This window comes from Apodemus sylvaticus, chromosome 12 (genome assembly GCF_947179515.1).
Source record: "Apodemus sylvaticus chromosome 12, mApoSyl1.1, whole genome shotgun sequence".
NCBI lineage: Eukaryota > Metazoa > Chordata > Mammalia > Rodentia > Muridae > Apodemus > Apodemus sylvaticus.
The window spans coordinates 85,045,205-85,062,179 of NC_067483.1; positions in this window are offsets into that span (position 1 = coordinate 85,045,205).

Sequence of the window (16,975 nt, forward strand, 5' to 3'; positions counted from 1 at the left end):
TGCAACACAGACTAAGAGGAGGTGTGAGCACCTCCATCTTGGCTCAGCTGGAGAATGTAGTAAGGGCATCTCCTTTCCTTGCCTCCCTGGCTTAGTTTGCTCTCAGAACAGTACATAATATACAGCCCGTGACAGATATGCCAACTACACCCTTCAGTAAAACATGCAGAGGCAAGGACCCTTTCTTGACCTTTTTCTTGTCTTTGGATATGCTGCCAGGTCTTTTCTTGCTTCCTGTGCTGGTGAGGTGTCATATTGTGTCAATGCTACAATTCCTGCCATAGGCAGATCATTTGGTCTGTGATTTTTGACCCTGGGGTTTTGCCTCCATCTTCCAGAGTTATCACATATCACCTGTGGCGTTCAATGTCTCTCTCCCTCCCCACCTCCCTCCCTCCCTCACTCTTTTCCTCTCTCCTATGGATACCATCTATTCTTAACTAAGCAGAAATATCACTCACCCTAATTCCCACCAAGATCAAATCCCCAACCCAAAGCAGTAGTATGCCATGACCAAATTGCATTCATTTAAAGACACCTCACATCAGCTTCTGGCTTCCACATCCATGCACATGCACACCCAAACACACACACACACACACACACACACACACACACACACACCCAAACACACACACACACACACACACATACACATACACACACACACACACAAAGTAAAGGCAATCTTCCTTGCTGGATGTGGAGTTCCATGCCTATAAGCCCAGCACTTGGGAAACTGAGGTAGGAGGATTGCTTTGAGTTTGAGGGCAGTACGTGGTAAGTTCCTGTCTCAAACAAACCTTAATAACAATCAAATACAGGCATCCTATCAGGACTTCCTTTATGGCTGTTAAAATACTTAAGACAACCATTTTGTATTTTGGTTCCTCTTGGATTCTTCTTGACTTCCTGGTCATTTCTGGTCATCTCTTTGTTCCGCTGTCACATTCTGATGCCTATTGACCATATCTGGACACCCTATTCCCAGCTGTGCAGTCCACCCCACTCTCTCCTCAATCTAATCCTTCAGATGATTTCTTTTTATCCAAATTCCCCACACCACCAGCTACTATCCTCTAATGTGTGAGGGATGCAGCGCCAAATCTGGATGCTCTGATGCCTGGGTCTTAGAAACGCTATCTCCAAATCACCTTCAGCTGTTGACCTGTGTACCCTAGTTACATCCCAGCATGCCTGCTCCTGACTCAGTTGTCATTTTCTTCTTTAAAGCTCTCACAATTTGGGGACTGAAGAGATGGCTAGGTGGGTGACAGCACTTGCTGCATAAGTATGGGGACCTAACTCCCAGATTAAAGGCCAGATGTATCTTCATGCATCACTAATCCCAGAACTGGGGGAGAGGGAAAAGCAGAGGCAGGAGGATCACAGATGTTTGTTGCCCACCCAGTCTATCCCAAAACTTGCAAGCTCCAGATTCAATAAAAGACCCTGACCAGAGTGAATAAGACCTAGAGCAAGAGAGATAGAGTCTCAACTTCCCCCTCTTTCTCTCTCTCTCTCACTCACACACACACACACACACAGGCACACATATAGAGACACACAGACACACAGACATATATACGTATACAGACACACACACAGACATTCACACAGGCACAGGGACACACAGGCACACAGACATATACACACACATATAGACACAGAGACACATAAGCACACAGATATACACAGACACAGAGACACACAGGCACACACACAGGCACACAGACATATACACACAGAGAGAGACACACAGACATACACACAGGCACAGAGACACACAGGCACACAGACGTACACACACACACACACATAGACACATACACAGACATGCACACACAGACACAGACACACAAGCACACAGACATATACACATACAGACACAGAGACACACAGGCACACATACAGAGAGGCACACAGGAACATAGACATATACACATACAGACACATACACAGACACACACACACACACACACACACACACACACACACAAAACTACCATAACATACACATATGGCTTCTAAAAACGTTTTTAGCTTTTTTAAACGTAAAAGTTCTTTTTAGCTTACCACCTTTCACTTATTTATTGGGGAGGGAGCTGCCATCTGACTTGTGCTTCCACATCACTGTCCATCATCACAGAGAGTAAGGACAGTGTGAGCACAGTTGACACAGAGGCCATGCAGAGGCGCTGCTTGCTGACTGCTCCCCAGAGCTGCCTCAGCCTACTCTCCTTGTTCTGTTTTTGAAATTTTTCTTCTCTTATACAATACCTCCTGACCACAGCTTCCCCTCCCTCCACTCTCCCCAGTTCTACCACATCTCCCCCGTCCCCAAGACCTACCCCCTCCATTTTTCCTCCCCCCAAAAAAGCGGGCCTCCCAGGAATGTCAACAGAACATGGTACCATAAGATACAATAAGACCAGGCACAAACCCTTACCTCAAGGGTAGGTGAGGAACCCACTAGGAGGGAAGGAGTCCCAAGAGCAAGCAAGAGAGTCAGAAACACCCCCAGCTCCCACTGTGAGGAGTCCCACAGAGCCCCAAAGCTACACAACCATAACCTACGTGTAGAGGGCCTAGTGCAAACCCTGCAGGCTCTGATTATCACTTTAGCCTCTGTGATTCCCTACTTACTTACTCTTTTTTTGTCTGATGCTAGAGAGGAACCCAGCACTCTACCCCACACACTAAGCAAAGTGCTCTACCCCTGAGATACACCTCAGCCACTCATCTTTTAACTTACAGCGTAATTTATTTATTATAATGTCATCTTGCACATTTTGAGAATATTACCTTTCCAGAATGTCAGCATTACAAGAACAGGAGCTTTGTGTCTGTTTTTTTTTTCTTTTCTTTTCTCTCTGTTACATAACAAATGTCTACAACAGTTCATGACATTCAATAGTCACTCAACAAACATGAGCTGAGCAAGTGAATGAGTATCTCTTTCAGTGACTGAGATAAAGATTCACACGACAAGAAATCTTTCCTAACTAGTGCTATAGATTCTTGATGTCAAGTGTTAATGTCTATGAATGGAGCCAAAGGATCCCTCTTAAAATCTTAAACAGACTCCAGCTCTTTGATTCCTGGGCAGACTTTAAAATGCAGCAATCTCATTAACTGTGTAAACACTCCAAAGGAGAGAAGGATCATCATCCAGGCAGGATGTAGTGATGTGTGAATCCGAAATGGGGCTACCTCCATCTCAGAAACCTAATGTATTGAACAAGTACACCCGACAGGTTTCCCACTTCACTGGAACACATCTTTGTTTGTTTAACTGAGAGCTTGGCAATAGCAGGAGGGACCACCACGAACACAACGGTGCATTTGCCTTTCCTGAAATGGTCTTCCTCTGTGCACTTCAAGCACCTTGCAAAGAATGTCCGTAAAAGAGCAATCAGACCTGAAGGGCTATGATGACACAAAAAGTCCGTCTGCTTTGCTCTACTTCAGAAGGCAGAGCTGGGACATGCAGGTAGAGAGCATGGGAAGATGGCTGGGGGGTGGGGGGCAGGATATTCCAACAGCAGTCTGGATTTAAAGATGAAACGAACACTTTGAATATAGATGTCTACAGTCCCAGGAAGAGTATGCATGGGGATGACTGCCGCTTGCCAGGAATGGCATGAACCCCACTGCTTTGAGCAAAGGGCTCTTTAACAGGCTGGGATCCTGTTAGATCAATACGGGTAATAGCAAGTCAGATCCATAACTTGCTGTGTTTGGGGGTCAGAAGGAATTCACAGTAGCTAGAGGATGAGTATATGGATTACATATGAGAGATCCCCCAAAAGACATGTGCCACCAGCCTTGGTGCTGTTGGAAAGACACATTTTGGGAGATAGAACTCAGTGGGAGAGCATTAGGTCACATCCCCTTTCTGTGTCTGTTTATCACCATCCATTCCTGCCCCTCTCCCCTCTGTTTCCTCTCCATATCCCAGACACCATCTGCCATGCCTCACTGTGGCCCAGTGGAAACAGGACCTAGCAACAATAGACCGATAAACCTTTCTTCTCTGAGTTTATCTCCTCAGGTATTTTGTCACAGCCACAGAAAGATGGCTAACATCCACAGCAAGCCGCCTGGCTGGTGAGTAAACTGAGGTATAAGAAAATGAAACAGATGACCTGAATTTTCAGAGTGAAAATTCATGAAAAGAGCCCATATTTCCAAATCCCATTTTTCTTTCACATCGGTTAAAATTAGCTTTCAAAGTGAAAAGTATCAATCAAATGTGAAGGGCAAGGCAGAAATGTTTCCATATTCTTTCCACTCAAATGAAAAAGCATCAGCCTCCTAGCAATCAAAATCCACTTCACAGAATCCAAATTAAGTTAAGATAGCGTCATGGGGAGGAGCAACCATTTTTAATTGTTTCTGTGAGTAGTCAAAACCATCCCAAAAGGGAGATGGTTTTGGAACAGGAGGTGGCAGGTACAGACACCATGAGTCCCAGAACAGTTCCCTAGGAACAGCATTAGGTGTTCAAGATTGCTGACCTCGGAGCAAGCTGACTGAATCATAGAAAGTCGGCACCAAAAGATGAATCATGGTATGCACTCACTAATAAGTGGATATTAACCTAGAAAACTGGAATACCCAAAACATAATCCACACATCAAATGAGGTACAAGAAGAACAGAGGAATGGCCCCTTGTTCTGAAAAGACTCAGTGAAGCAGTATAGAGCAAAATCAGAACAGGGAAGTGGGAAGGGTTGGGTGGGAAAACAGGGGGAGGGAAGGGGACTGATGGGACTTTCGGGGAGTGGGGGTCCAGAAAAGGGGAAATCATTTGAAATGTAAATAAATGTATCAATAAATTTAAAAAAGAAAAGAAAAGAAAAGAAAGTCGGCACCAAGACCAGTAACAAATGCTTCTAGTGTAGCTTTCTAAGTTACATCTCTGGTCCCTTACTCCTGCCACACTGAGCTCTAGAAATGACCCTGGCAAATTGTCTTGAACCTATCTCTAAGTTACACTCGGGTCCTGTAATTGGGCATATCACAAGTATCTGTTATCGGTTGTTTTTACCTCTTGTCTCCCTGGCCCTGAATGTATTGAAAAGGGCTGGAAGGCCCAAAGGGAACTGAAGAAAGCTCTAGGCTCCAAGGACATCCACTTCTCCCAAGGTGGAGTAGCAGAAAGTTGGAAAAGGCCAGTACCTCGGAGTTGAAAGGGACACTAAAAAGGATCCTCTGTGGCTCTTTACCTTGTGTATATTTCCAGGTGATCCCAAAATCATGAAACTAAGAAGAATACCATTTGGGAGTATTTTCATTGTGCAATCTGAGGCTTAGGCATTTTGAAAGCCATGCCTCTTTGGAAGGAGAAGGGGCATTTCCTACCAGAAAGACACAAAGTCTACAGACAAAACCATGCCGAACAAAACTGCCTGACTCAGCCTCTTGAAGCCGGAGAAATGGCTCAGCGCTAGAGTGTCTCCTGCTCTCTCAGAAGGCACAAGTCCCACAGGCACAGTGAATAGCTCACAAATGCCTATATCCCCAGCTCCCAGGGATCTGTGGCCACCTGACCTCACGTGCACAACTCACACATATAATTCAAATCTAAAATATCTCTTTAAAAGAAAGTGGCTGCCTTGAAGATCTATCCTGTTGGGGTCTTTAGATTCTAAACTGAAAAACCATGTAAACCCATCAGTATTGGTTTTAAGAAGCTCTTTTAAACTGATTTTGTTTATGTTTGTTTTTGTTTCTTGAGGCAGTGTGTAACCTACGCTGGCCTCAACCCATGATCTTCCTATCTCAGTCTCACTAGTACTAGGATTGGATTGTCTGAGCAAAGGGCTTTGGGGACTCATATTAATTCTCCATCGCTGTCCTTGAGGAACCTTCAATTGCCCACAGCTGCTGACTTGCTACACAGAATACAGGATGAAACCGTGGACTAATGTTAAATGTGCCTGCTTTCCCTGAGTGGCTAAGGGGAAGGTTGGGGAGTAAGGATTGCTGTGATCTACTTTAGTTCTAGAATAATCTGAATTTAGTTTTAGGTATAATCTGGATGCACTCAAAATTAGGAGAGGTCAACCGTGGAGATTGCAAAGCTTGCATGTACCACCACTGGACACAGGTAGTATATGCACCCATGCATCTTTTCCATTTTAATCTTGTTTGTTTGTTTGTTGTGAGAAAGGGGGTCAGAGAAGGGGAGGGCGTGTGTGCTCATGGCACTGTGCACATGCAGATTTCAGAAGACAATCTGAGAGAGAGTCAGTTCTTTTTCACGTGGGTTCCGGGGTTGAACTTAGAGCATCAGGCTTGGTGGCGAGCACTTTCACCCACTGAGCTATCAGCACCCCACACGGAGGATCGTTATGGCACTGGAAAGGGTTGTTTCTGGTCTCTTCATTTCCCATTCCTTCCCCTCCACTTCTCTCCTCTTCAACTCCTCCTTGGGTGATTTCTTTCCGTTCTGACTGACACCGTTACCACTCTCCTTCCACTATTTCTCTGAAGGGCACAGCCCAGAGCCAAATCACCAACCACTGGCTCTAACACAGAGGTATGTTTGAAAGAAAAACACTGAGACTGGAGTCAGCAAGCCATGGCTTGTGGACCAGTGAGGGCTGCCACCTGCTTTTACAAATACCATTTTACTGGAACACAGCCACACATGTTTGTCTGTGTGCTGTCAGTGGCTATGATGGGTTACAACAGGCTGTATGGCCTACTGAGTCTATCTGGCCCTTTATAGGAAGAGTTCGCTGACCTCTGTCAGTACCTCATGAATACCATATGGTGGAAACAGCTCTTGAAAGGAAGAAAAAAGTTATCAGCCAAGACCCTGCACTATCTTTAATTACCTCTGTGGCTAAGGATGTATCGGTTTTCCTCTTCCTGCTCTTCTCCCGATGCTTCTCCCCCTCCAGATGCTTCTCCCCCTCCAGATGCTCCCACTCCTCCTGCACCTTCCCCAGCTGCTCCTCTTCCTCCAGCTCCTCTTGCTCCTCCTCTCCTGCTCCTTTTCCTCCAGCTGCTTCCATTCCTCCTGCTCCCCCTCCAGCTGTTCCTCCTCCAGCTGCTCCTCCTCTTGCAGATGCTCCTTCTCCTCAAGCTGCTCCTCCTCTAGCTGCTCCTTCTCCTCCAGCTGTTCCTCCTTCAGCTTCTCCTTCTCCTCTAGCTGCTCCTTCTCCTCCAGCTGTTCCTCCTTCATCTTCTCCTTCTCCTCTAGCTGCTCCTGCTTTTTCTCCTGCTCCTCCTCCTCGTTGTCATTTTTCCTCTCCTCTTCTTTGTCTTCCTCTTCTTTCTCCTTCTTTATGTCTCTGATTCCTCATCTGTAAAACAAGAAAGGAAGCCTATATGTTCCTGGGGTTTTTCCTCAGGACAAAAAGAAATGCAGTCAGTTATGAGTAAGATGTATCCTGCTGCCTTCTTCCTTCCAGCTAATAACAAAGCCTCCTAATATGCAACCTCCTAAGGAACATGCCCCCACCTCTATTCCACAAGTGACTTCCATCAGAGGCAGTGAATCTCAAGCAGGCCCCCTACCCTATTTCCATTTTCTTTCTTTAGGTTTTTACCCTGTGACAGACCCAAACTGTGACAGACCCAAGTCACCTCACACATGGGAACATGGTGCAAAGCTTTGCTTCTCCGTAAGTACTCCACAAACACACAGACAAAAGGAGACAAATTTCACATAGCCAATCCACTGCCTTTCCTCCTGAGTCCATCTACAGGATAGCTCTGCTGAGTCATTGTCCCCAAGTCCTGGGGCATCCAGGAATATGGTGTCAAGTGCAACAGCTGGCCATAACTTCCCTTCCTGACTATTTTTGGAGAGTCTTTGATACTGAGTTCAAACACTTACCAGGTGTCTCGCTGTGAGGCCAGCTGTGGCTACTTAGCCTTTTAGGCCTCACGCTGTTGTATAAGCAGAGAAGAGACGATAGTGCCCATCTTGCATGCTTTCTCCAAGGTTCCAGATGACTGACATGATGTCTGTGGTACAGTTAACACTGGTGGCAGCATTCACACTGTGGAGGCTTTTCTAAGAGAATACACCCCACCCCACCCCTGCAGTTGTTACGCCCCAGTCTCCTGGGCAGATGACTGACCTTCCTTATTTCATGAGGTCCTTAGATGAGAAGATCCTTCTCATTTCATGAGAAGATCAAAACCATCTAAAGCAGATGTCATTAGACTATCTAAGGAAACAAACCCGCCTCCAGTTTGTTGCATGTGTCACCTCTCTAAAGACACAGAAAGTGCAAGGTCACCTCATAGGGCACTGAGTTCATTTATATTACATCACTGTGACAAAATACTAGTAACAAACATGTTATAATTGGGTGTGGTGGTCTGGATGAAAACAGGCCCCATATACTCAGAGGGAGTAGCATTATTGGAGGTGTGGCCTTATTGGAATAGGTGTGGCTATGTTGGGTGAAGAAGTCACTACGGGTGGGCTTTGACATTTCAGAAGCTCAAGCCAGGCCTAGTGGCTTATTCAATCTTCCTGCTGCCTGAGAATCCAGACGTAGAACTCACAGCTGTAGCACCATGTCGGCCTGCATGCTGTCATGATTCCCATCATGAGGATAATGGACTAAACCTCGGAACTGTAAACCAGCCCCAATTAAATGTGTTTTTCTTATACAGATCTCTATGGTCATGATGTCTCTTCATAGCAGCAGAAATTTTAAGACAGGAGGGAAAGTTTATTTTGATTCTTGGCTTTTAGAGCATGGTTGCCTGGCTCTGTGACTTTGGGGCTATGAGGACACAGTAGCTTGTGGGGGGGAGAAGGGTGGGGGAGGTGGTCCATGACAGAGAAGACCTGCTTACCTAATGACTCCACAAAGCAAAGAGAGTGAGGAGCTGAGGTCCCAATATCCACTTTAATGACATGTTCCCAATAACCTAACTTCCTTCCAAATCCTAAAGCTGTCATTCCGTTCCAACAATGCCAAAAGCTGGTGACCAAAGTGTTTTCACGTGGCCTTTGGGAGACATTCTAAAGTTGCAGGCATCTAACTTTTTTGACAGTTCAATGTGGTAAGGTCATCTCCAAAATTTGCATTTGAGAATTACACAATTGGCTTAAAAAAATCCTCTGGTTCAAAAACACCATAAAGATATCTAATATCTTGTATGCTAATAAAAAGTGAAAAAATAGTATCAAAATCTATCTCACAAAGTTTTGATTATGTTTTTGAGTTTGACTTCATTTACAGCTATCGTGAGAGGCGTGCAGACCACAAGCCCAGAACGCTCTCTTTATCTTAGGGGTACAGCAGTTCTCAGAACCTTGTTTCTGTATTCTTTGCCCATTATTTTCTTTGACCTAAATAAAACTAGACACTCCTTGAGGGGGGTGGGTGTCCTGTATTTGCAGAGCCTAGCACAAGCAGAGCTTACAGGGAGCAGTTCCTAAGACCATGAGTGATCTCTACTGATTCGTGGATAAGTTAATAACTGGGAATGTTGGGAAACAGAGACCCTGGAGCATGCAACCTCATCTCTCCAATAGAACACCATGAGCAGAGAAGATTCAGGAAAAAAACAAGGTAACAGCTTTCAGCAAAAGCCGGAACTAGAGGCCCGACTGTGAGCAGCCCAGGCTGTGGGCGCCGATCCCTGCTCAGAGTCTGGGCCATTGCCGGGAGCAGTCATGCGTTTTACCTCAGCAGCCCAGGCCACAAGGAGCCCTGCCAACTTACCTTCAACTACCAGGGCCAAGTCACTTCACGGAACAGCTCTCTCTAGTTCCCATCTCTCCATGACATTGGGGATGTGGTGGTCAACTCAAGCACATAAGAGCAAAGTCAAGAAAACTCAAAAAACAAACCCCATTTCTTGGGCTGAGGAGGGTGACCACAGTATCAGGGCCATTTCTTGACGCTGATGAAGTAGATATGCGTGGTTCTATAGTTTTGTAGGATTTCCCTTCTTTTCATGGATCCCACACCACCCTCTCAGATCTTCTGCTCTCAGCAGCCAGGGTGAACTCCACAGAGTTAAGCCATGACTGTGTTTCTGGTATGCTCAATAAGTCTTGATTATTGGTTAGGATAGGATGGGCCGTACCCCCAGCTTATCTTTAATTATTGTGGTTGTATTTTTAGAGTGTTTTTATTGTGGTTCTGGGGATGGAACCCAGGGCCTTGAACCTTTGAGGCAGGAGCTTAACCACTCAGCTGCATCCCCAGCCTTCTGTTCCTCTTCCAAATACCTCTGATCTTTTCTTCTGAGAAGACGGGGAGTTAACGTTCTTGCTACGGATGAGTGACATTACATTTCAGCAATGTAGGACTGTAAGATCCCAGGACACTGCATTCTCCAGGACTTTCCCTCCATCCCTGGTGTTGATCTCTTAGGGGAAATACTAGATGGCTGTCCTTGGCTCTGTCTCTCACAGGCTGTGTATTCGTGGAGAGGACAAGGTCGCCCTGTTTCCTGGTTTTTCACACAGGTAAATGCAACAGTGATAGGCATGGCTATGAAGTCGGAGGAACCAAACAAGGTCACACACATGTAGGAGTTCTGTGAGCAGCACAAAGCTATGCGAAGGCTGAGTGATAGGGTGATACTGTCAGGAATGGATGATGTGTCTGCCCTTATTGGGAAAAAAAATCAATCTCTTCTGGAGAGAGATTCCAGAATCCACATGGATTGTAGGCTGATACTTGTTGTCCAGAGGCAAAGAAGTTCTCCATGTTGCTTTAACATCAGGTCTCAAATTTGGTTCTTGCTATAGTCACAAAGTTTGAATCTTTAAAAACACATGTTGAAATTTATCTTCTGGGATTATAATTACATTATTTTCTCCCTTTCCCTCCACCTCCTCCCTTGCTGTCTCTCAAATTCATGGCCTTTTTCTTTAGTTGGTGGTGGTGGAGGAGGAGGTGGTGGTGGTGGTAGTGTGTCTGTCTTTCTGTCTGTCTGTATGTACAGGATATAGATATGGATATACATATATAGATATTTTCCTAAATATATAAATATAACCTATTCAGTGCATGTAATGCTATTTGTATGTCTATGTTTTCAGGGCTGAAATGATTCCTCAGTTTCAGAATTAAATAATCAATTGGTATTAAATAATCAATTAAAAACATAATCGATCGACCGATGTGCTATACCCCGTGGGACACTACTTCTCTGCTCTTGGCATTCCTTAATTACCTAAAGTCTTTGTAGGGTTGAGACCTTGTGAGCTCTTTCCTTTCACATTGGCAAGTCTTTTGGTGTTGCCTTTGTTCAGTTTGTTTAGGCAGCCATACTTGGGAAATTTTATGATATAATAAGAAAGAGGGCTCATCAACAAGAAAGCCTTCCCTAAGCCTGGTATAGCTTTTCTGACCCAATTCCTAGGAGACACAGCAAACTTCCTATCCCCTATGGCTCTTACCATCTTTTCTCTCTTCTCAAATGATCCTTCAGTCTCAAGGGGGAGTTGGGACCAAGTTCTACATCTGCATTTTGAGGGAGTTTGTGGCTTTTACAACAGGCTTCATCTGTTGTAAAGAGAACTTTCCTTGATGAGAGGTGTCAAGTTGAGAATTACTCCTAACATTATAAGTGATGGAGGTTGGCTCTTTGCGAGGACATGAGGGTGGGGGCCCGATGATGGTGCTGTGACTTTATGAGATATAAAGGGACATGCTCAATTTACACCAGGGAGCCAGGAAAGTCCACAGCCTTCTGTGCACAGCACACCAGGAGAGAGTGATCCCCTAGCAGTGCCTTCACATCTAAGCACAGAGTGGAGATCTCCACCTTCTCTCTGGAGGGTACCAGCTAGGAGCACACAGGGCATAAAATCAGTGGAGCAGCTGGTACAGAAGTCTTCCTGCTGCCATTGGCACCAGGGAGCCAGGAGACTCCACAACCTTCTGTGCATAGCCTGCCAGGAGAGAGAGATCTCCCAGCAGTGCTTTTACTTGTGAGCTCAGAGAAGTAAGGACAGGCTTACAGGCCCACAGGAGGAACAAACTCCAGCCAGAGACAATACCAACTAGCACCAGATGGTGAAAGGCAAGCACAAGAACCCTACCAACAGAAACCAAGGCCTCATGGCAACATCAGAACCCAGGTCTCCCACTACAGCAAGTCCCTGATACCCCAACACAAAAGCAAGTGTTGGATTTAAAATCATATCTCATGATGCTTATAGAGGGCTTCAAGAAAGACTTAAATAACTCCCTTAAAGAAATACAGGAGAAAATCAGTCAACAGGTAAAAAGCCTTAAAGAGGAAACACAAAAATCCCTTAAAGAAATACATGATCATGGGTCAACAGGCAGAAGCCCTTAAGGAAGAAACACAAAAATCCCTTCAAGAATTACAGGAAAACACAATCAAGTGAAAGAACTGAACAAAACCATCCAGGATCTAAAAGTGGAAGCAGAAACAATAAAGAAATCACCAAGTGAGACATCTGAAGAGATAGAAAACCTTAGAATTCAGGAGTCATAGATGCAAGCATCAACAACAGAATATAAGAGATAGAAGAAAGAACCTCAGGTGCTGAAGATACCATAGAAAACATTGACTCAACAGTCAAAGAAAATGTAAAATGCATAAATCTGGTAACCCAAAATATCCAGGAACTCCAGGACACAATGAGAAGACCAAGCCTAAGGATTATAGGTAGAGATGAGAGCGAGGATTTACATCTTAAAGGCCCAGTAAATATCTTCAACAAAATTGTAGAAGAAAACTTCCCTAACCTAGAAAAAGAGATGCCCATGAACATATAAGAAGCCTTCAGAACTCCAAACAGACTGGACCAGAACAGAAAATCCTCCAAAAACATAATAATCAAAACACCAAATTCGGTGGGGTAGTGGTGGCGCATGCCTTTAATCCCAGCACTTGGGAAGCAAGACAGGCAGATTTCTGAGTTTGAGGCTAGCCTGGTCTACAGAATGAGTTCCAGGACAGCCAGGGCTACACAGAGAAACCCTGTCTTGAAAAACCAAAACAAAAAAAAAAAAACAAAAAACAAAAAAAAAGAAAAAGAAAAGAAATCCTCTATCCAAAAACAAAAAACAAAAAACAAACAAACAAAAAAAAACAAAAAAAAAACAAAAAAATCTTTAGTGGGGGGCTAGAAAAGGGGAAATCATTTGAAATGTAAATAAATTATATCGAATAAAAAAAGAAAAAACCACCAAATTCACTAAATAAAGAAAAAATATTAAAAGCAGTAAGGAAAAAAGGGCAAGTAACTTATAAAGGCAGACCTATCAGAATCACACCAGACTTTTCACCAGAGATGATGAAAGCTAGAAGATCCTGGGCAGACTTTATACAGATCCTAAGAGATCACAAATGCCAGCACAGGCTACTATACCCAGCAAAACTTTCAATCATCATAGATGGAGAAACCAAGATATTCCATGATAAAACCAAATTTACACAATACCTATTCACAAATCCAGCCCTACAAAGAACAATTGATGGAAAATGCCAGGACAGAAACTACACCCTAGAAAAAGCAAGAAAGGAATCTTCTTCCAACAAACCCAGAAGAAGATACCCACACAAACATAAAAATAACATCAAAAATAACAGGAAGCAACAATCACTATTCCTTAACATCTCTTAACAACAATGGACTCAGTTCCCCAATAAAAAGACATAAGCTAATGAAATATTTCTCATGTAAATCTTCAAATTTATCTGAAAAATTTATAATTCCACCTTCACTCGACTTAGAATTACCTTTATGCCTATCATTTTATCTGTAAAATTTTCATGATAATCTTTAATTTTAACATGTTTTTCTATATATTTCTTCAATTTTATCAGAAATATTTTCCATGTAAATCTTCAAGTTTATCAGAAAATGTTTATAATTCTACTTTCAATCAACTTAGGAATACTTTTATCCCTACCATTATTATATCTATATAAAATTTTCCATAAGCTTTAATTCTAAAAAAAAAAAAAAAAAAAAAAAAAAAAAAAAAAAAAAAAGAACATGCTCACCCCGTCTTAACCTTGTAGTGAGATGGGAGAAGTGAGCTCATGAACAAGACAGTCTTCTCCAAGCACAGCCTCACAGCCTCACAACCCAAACAAACCTGTATCCTTTATAAATCATCCAACCTGTGTCATCCCATTACAACAACAGAAAGCAGACGGTTGTAGTCCGAAGAAAATGAGCAGAAATTAGTCATTGCTACCTTATAAAATAGGAATGAGGGCAAGTGTCCAGCCAGGGGACAGTGGGCCTCAGTCCAGGTTTCCAAGCCATTTGTATGTCTCCTCAGCCCCATCCATTACAAGCAGTGAGCTCTCCCTTGATCAAGGTCTCCCCATCACGGAAGCATAATGATAATCATGTCATGGCAAGGTCTTTTGTTCAGCACCTGTTTATTGAAGCCTTTTCTGTCATCTGCCTGTCTGGGGTATGGAGGTAATACCACTGAGAAAAGTGACTGAATATCCTCCAGATGAAACTTGCCAGGTCCTTTAAACTACAAATAGCAACTACTGTTCTGTCTAATACCTACAAGTGCAGTTACTTAAATAAAACATTTAATAGCATCACAAACCCACTGTGGACAATGTTCCCGGGGAGGGGGTGTTTACTTCACTTTGCCTCTTATTTTATCAGTGCCTATTCGTCAGTAACACCCCAAAGGGATCAACTCCTTGAGAGACACCCAGTCTCTGGGATCTAGGCTCCTAGGACATCCTCACATGGCAAGAACACTCTGGTTTGGATGTGGAGCTGATAGAGGCTGGGGGTCCTGAAGAGAGCACGGGAGCCCCATATCTTCTAGCTCTATGCCCCACTCTGAGAAGGTCCTCGAGTGTGTGCTTTGTGATACCCTTTGCCATCAACCAGGCCAGGCAGAAGAAAAGCTCTGGCCTGGGTGCGCTCTCCAGCCCCTTAACTCTGTCCTCACCTCAGGGAAGCTCCCCTGCTGCATTCGTCAGTTCTGCAGAGTGTGTGGAAACACATATCCCGCTTGGTCACAATGCAAGCCGCATGCTCGAATCCTTGGGATGGAGAAAGGCATCCATTTTCATGGCTTTCTATATCTCAGAGCTGTCCAAGCCAGGTCCGTCTGGAAATAATGTAACCTTGCACCCTTGCCTTTCCCTTCCCAAAATGCTAAGCCAGGTGGACAGCCTGGACTGTAGTCACAACCTCCCCTCCCACCTCCAGCAGCCCACTAAGGGAATCCTGAAGTCCAGGTTGGAGAACACCCAGGTCTCAGCACGCAGCAACAGTAAGCAAGCCTTCCTGCCCGGAAATGCCATGTCTGGAGGCCAAGTCTCAGAAGTGCTGGTTTAACCGGCTGGTAGCAAGCTCCCTTCTGGGTCATTCTACTGGGCGGCAGGTGTGTGGGGGCGGTCATTTGCCAACCACACGGTGGGCTGGATGCTCCACCAGGCCACAAGTGGCGAGGAGCGGAAGCAGGGTGTGCATGACCACAGATGGGAAATAACTGTGGGGAAAAGGGCAGGTAGAGCAAACAAGAGGTGGAAGGGGCAGCCTTTGTGAGAACAAATAAGGGAGAATAAACATCCAAGGTGACTTCAGTGAGACAAAACACCTCCTCCCTCATCCATACCATCTACCAACTCCACACATCAGGGTTGGCTTTCTAGTTCTTGGAGAACCAAATGGTTGTAGTTAGCAAGGATGATGAAATATATATTTTGGCAAAGACAATTGAATCTCTTAAAGGTATAGCTTAGAAAGGCTGAGGACATGGTTCTGGTCTAAGGTAGACTATTTACTTAGCATGTTTGATGCCGTGGAGTGACAGAGGGAAAGAGAGAGAGAACCAAAGACTACCGGAAGATAAATTGTTTAATAGCTGGGGATGTAATTAGAAATACATAAATAATCTAAATACATGGATTTTTTAAGACACTCAATAAAGTACCTTAGTAATGGAGATAGAAAATTATAGGTCTGTGCAAATGCACAGAACACGTACACATGCATGGCTGAATGAGCTGTATAATAAAGTATAGAGTCTCGGAGACAATGGCAGCGATCCTGCACAGGAGAGAGCACGCTGATCTAGTCTAGGAATGCAGACAGCAATGGAATTATAGACAGATGTAGAGGTGTGGGTGTTTAACCCAGATAGCCAGGAATAGTGGAATGACCACACCCATTATGACATTACTGGAATGACCTAGTCAACCCTTCCATAGACAGCAATGGTTGAGGCTGAGGCTGCAGGCACGAGATGAAGCATTTGCCGGGCAAGTGCAAGGTCCTGAGTTTGACCCCCAATGCTAGAAAAACAGATAATGTGCTCTATGATAATATGAAAACATGTACAGGAATCACACTTGTCCACCAAGAGAAGCACAAAGTAGTAGGTAGACACCAGTGTCAAAAGGCGTGTGTATACGTGTACAACTTCGGGCCTTGGAGATAAACTTGGAGAGCTATAAATACATGCAACTTTAACTCCGTATCACTTCCCTCTCAAGCATTTAAGGCCGCAATACAAACCGAACTTATGAAGGAGAAGTGAGGGTGTGTGGTATAAGCCAAGAGAACTTGGAAGATCCAGAATGGAGTAAGAATGGGTTTCCTAGTCTCCCTGCCCCCATCCCCTGCCCTTTGTTCCCGTTTCCAGGATAACTCTGGTCCCTGGCACGCCCCTGACCCCACTCCATCTTCATTTCTCATCTACATTTTTCAACTTTAATAAGAAAGGCTAAATGTCAATGATGAGTTGGCTGCTGCCTATAACACAGGTTCTAGAGATTTTCATGAGAGCAGGCCTCATGTCTGATGGCCCATGTTCTCTCAGAGCAGATTTTTGAGAGAGAGAGAGAGAGAGACTTCACAGGCCCAGAGCCTGGGCTCTCCACTGGCAGCAGGTCCCAGGGCCCCTAATCCAAATGTGGGCTTCCCTGGTCCAGCCACAAAGCATCCGTAACCTCTCCAAGCAGCCCTCTGGCAGAGGGAAGCAACCCGTGAGCTCAGGAAGCTAATGA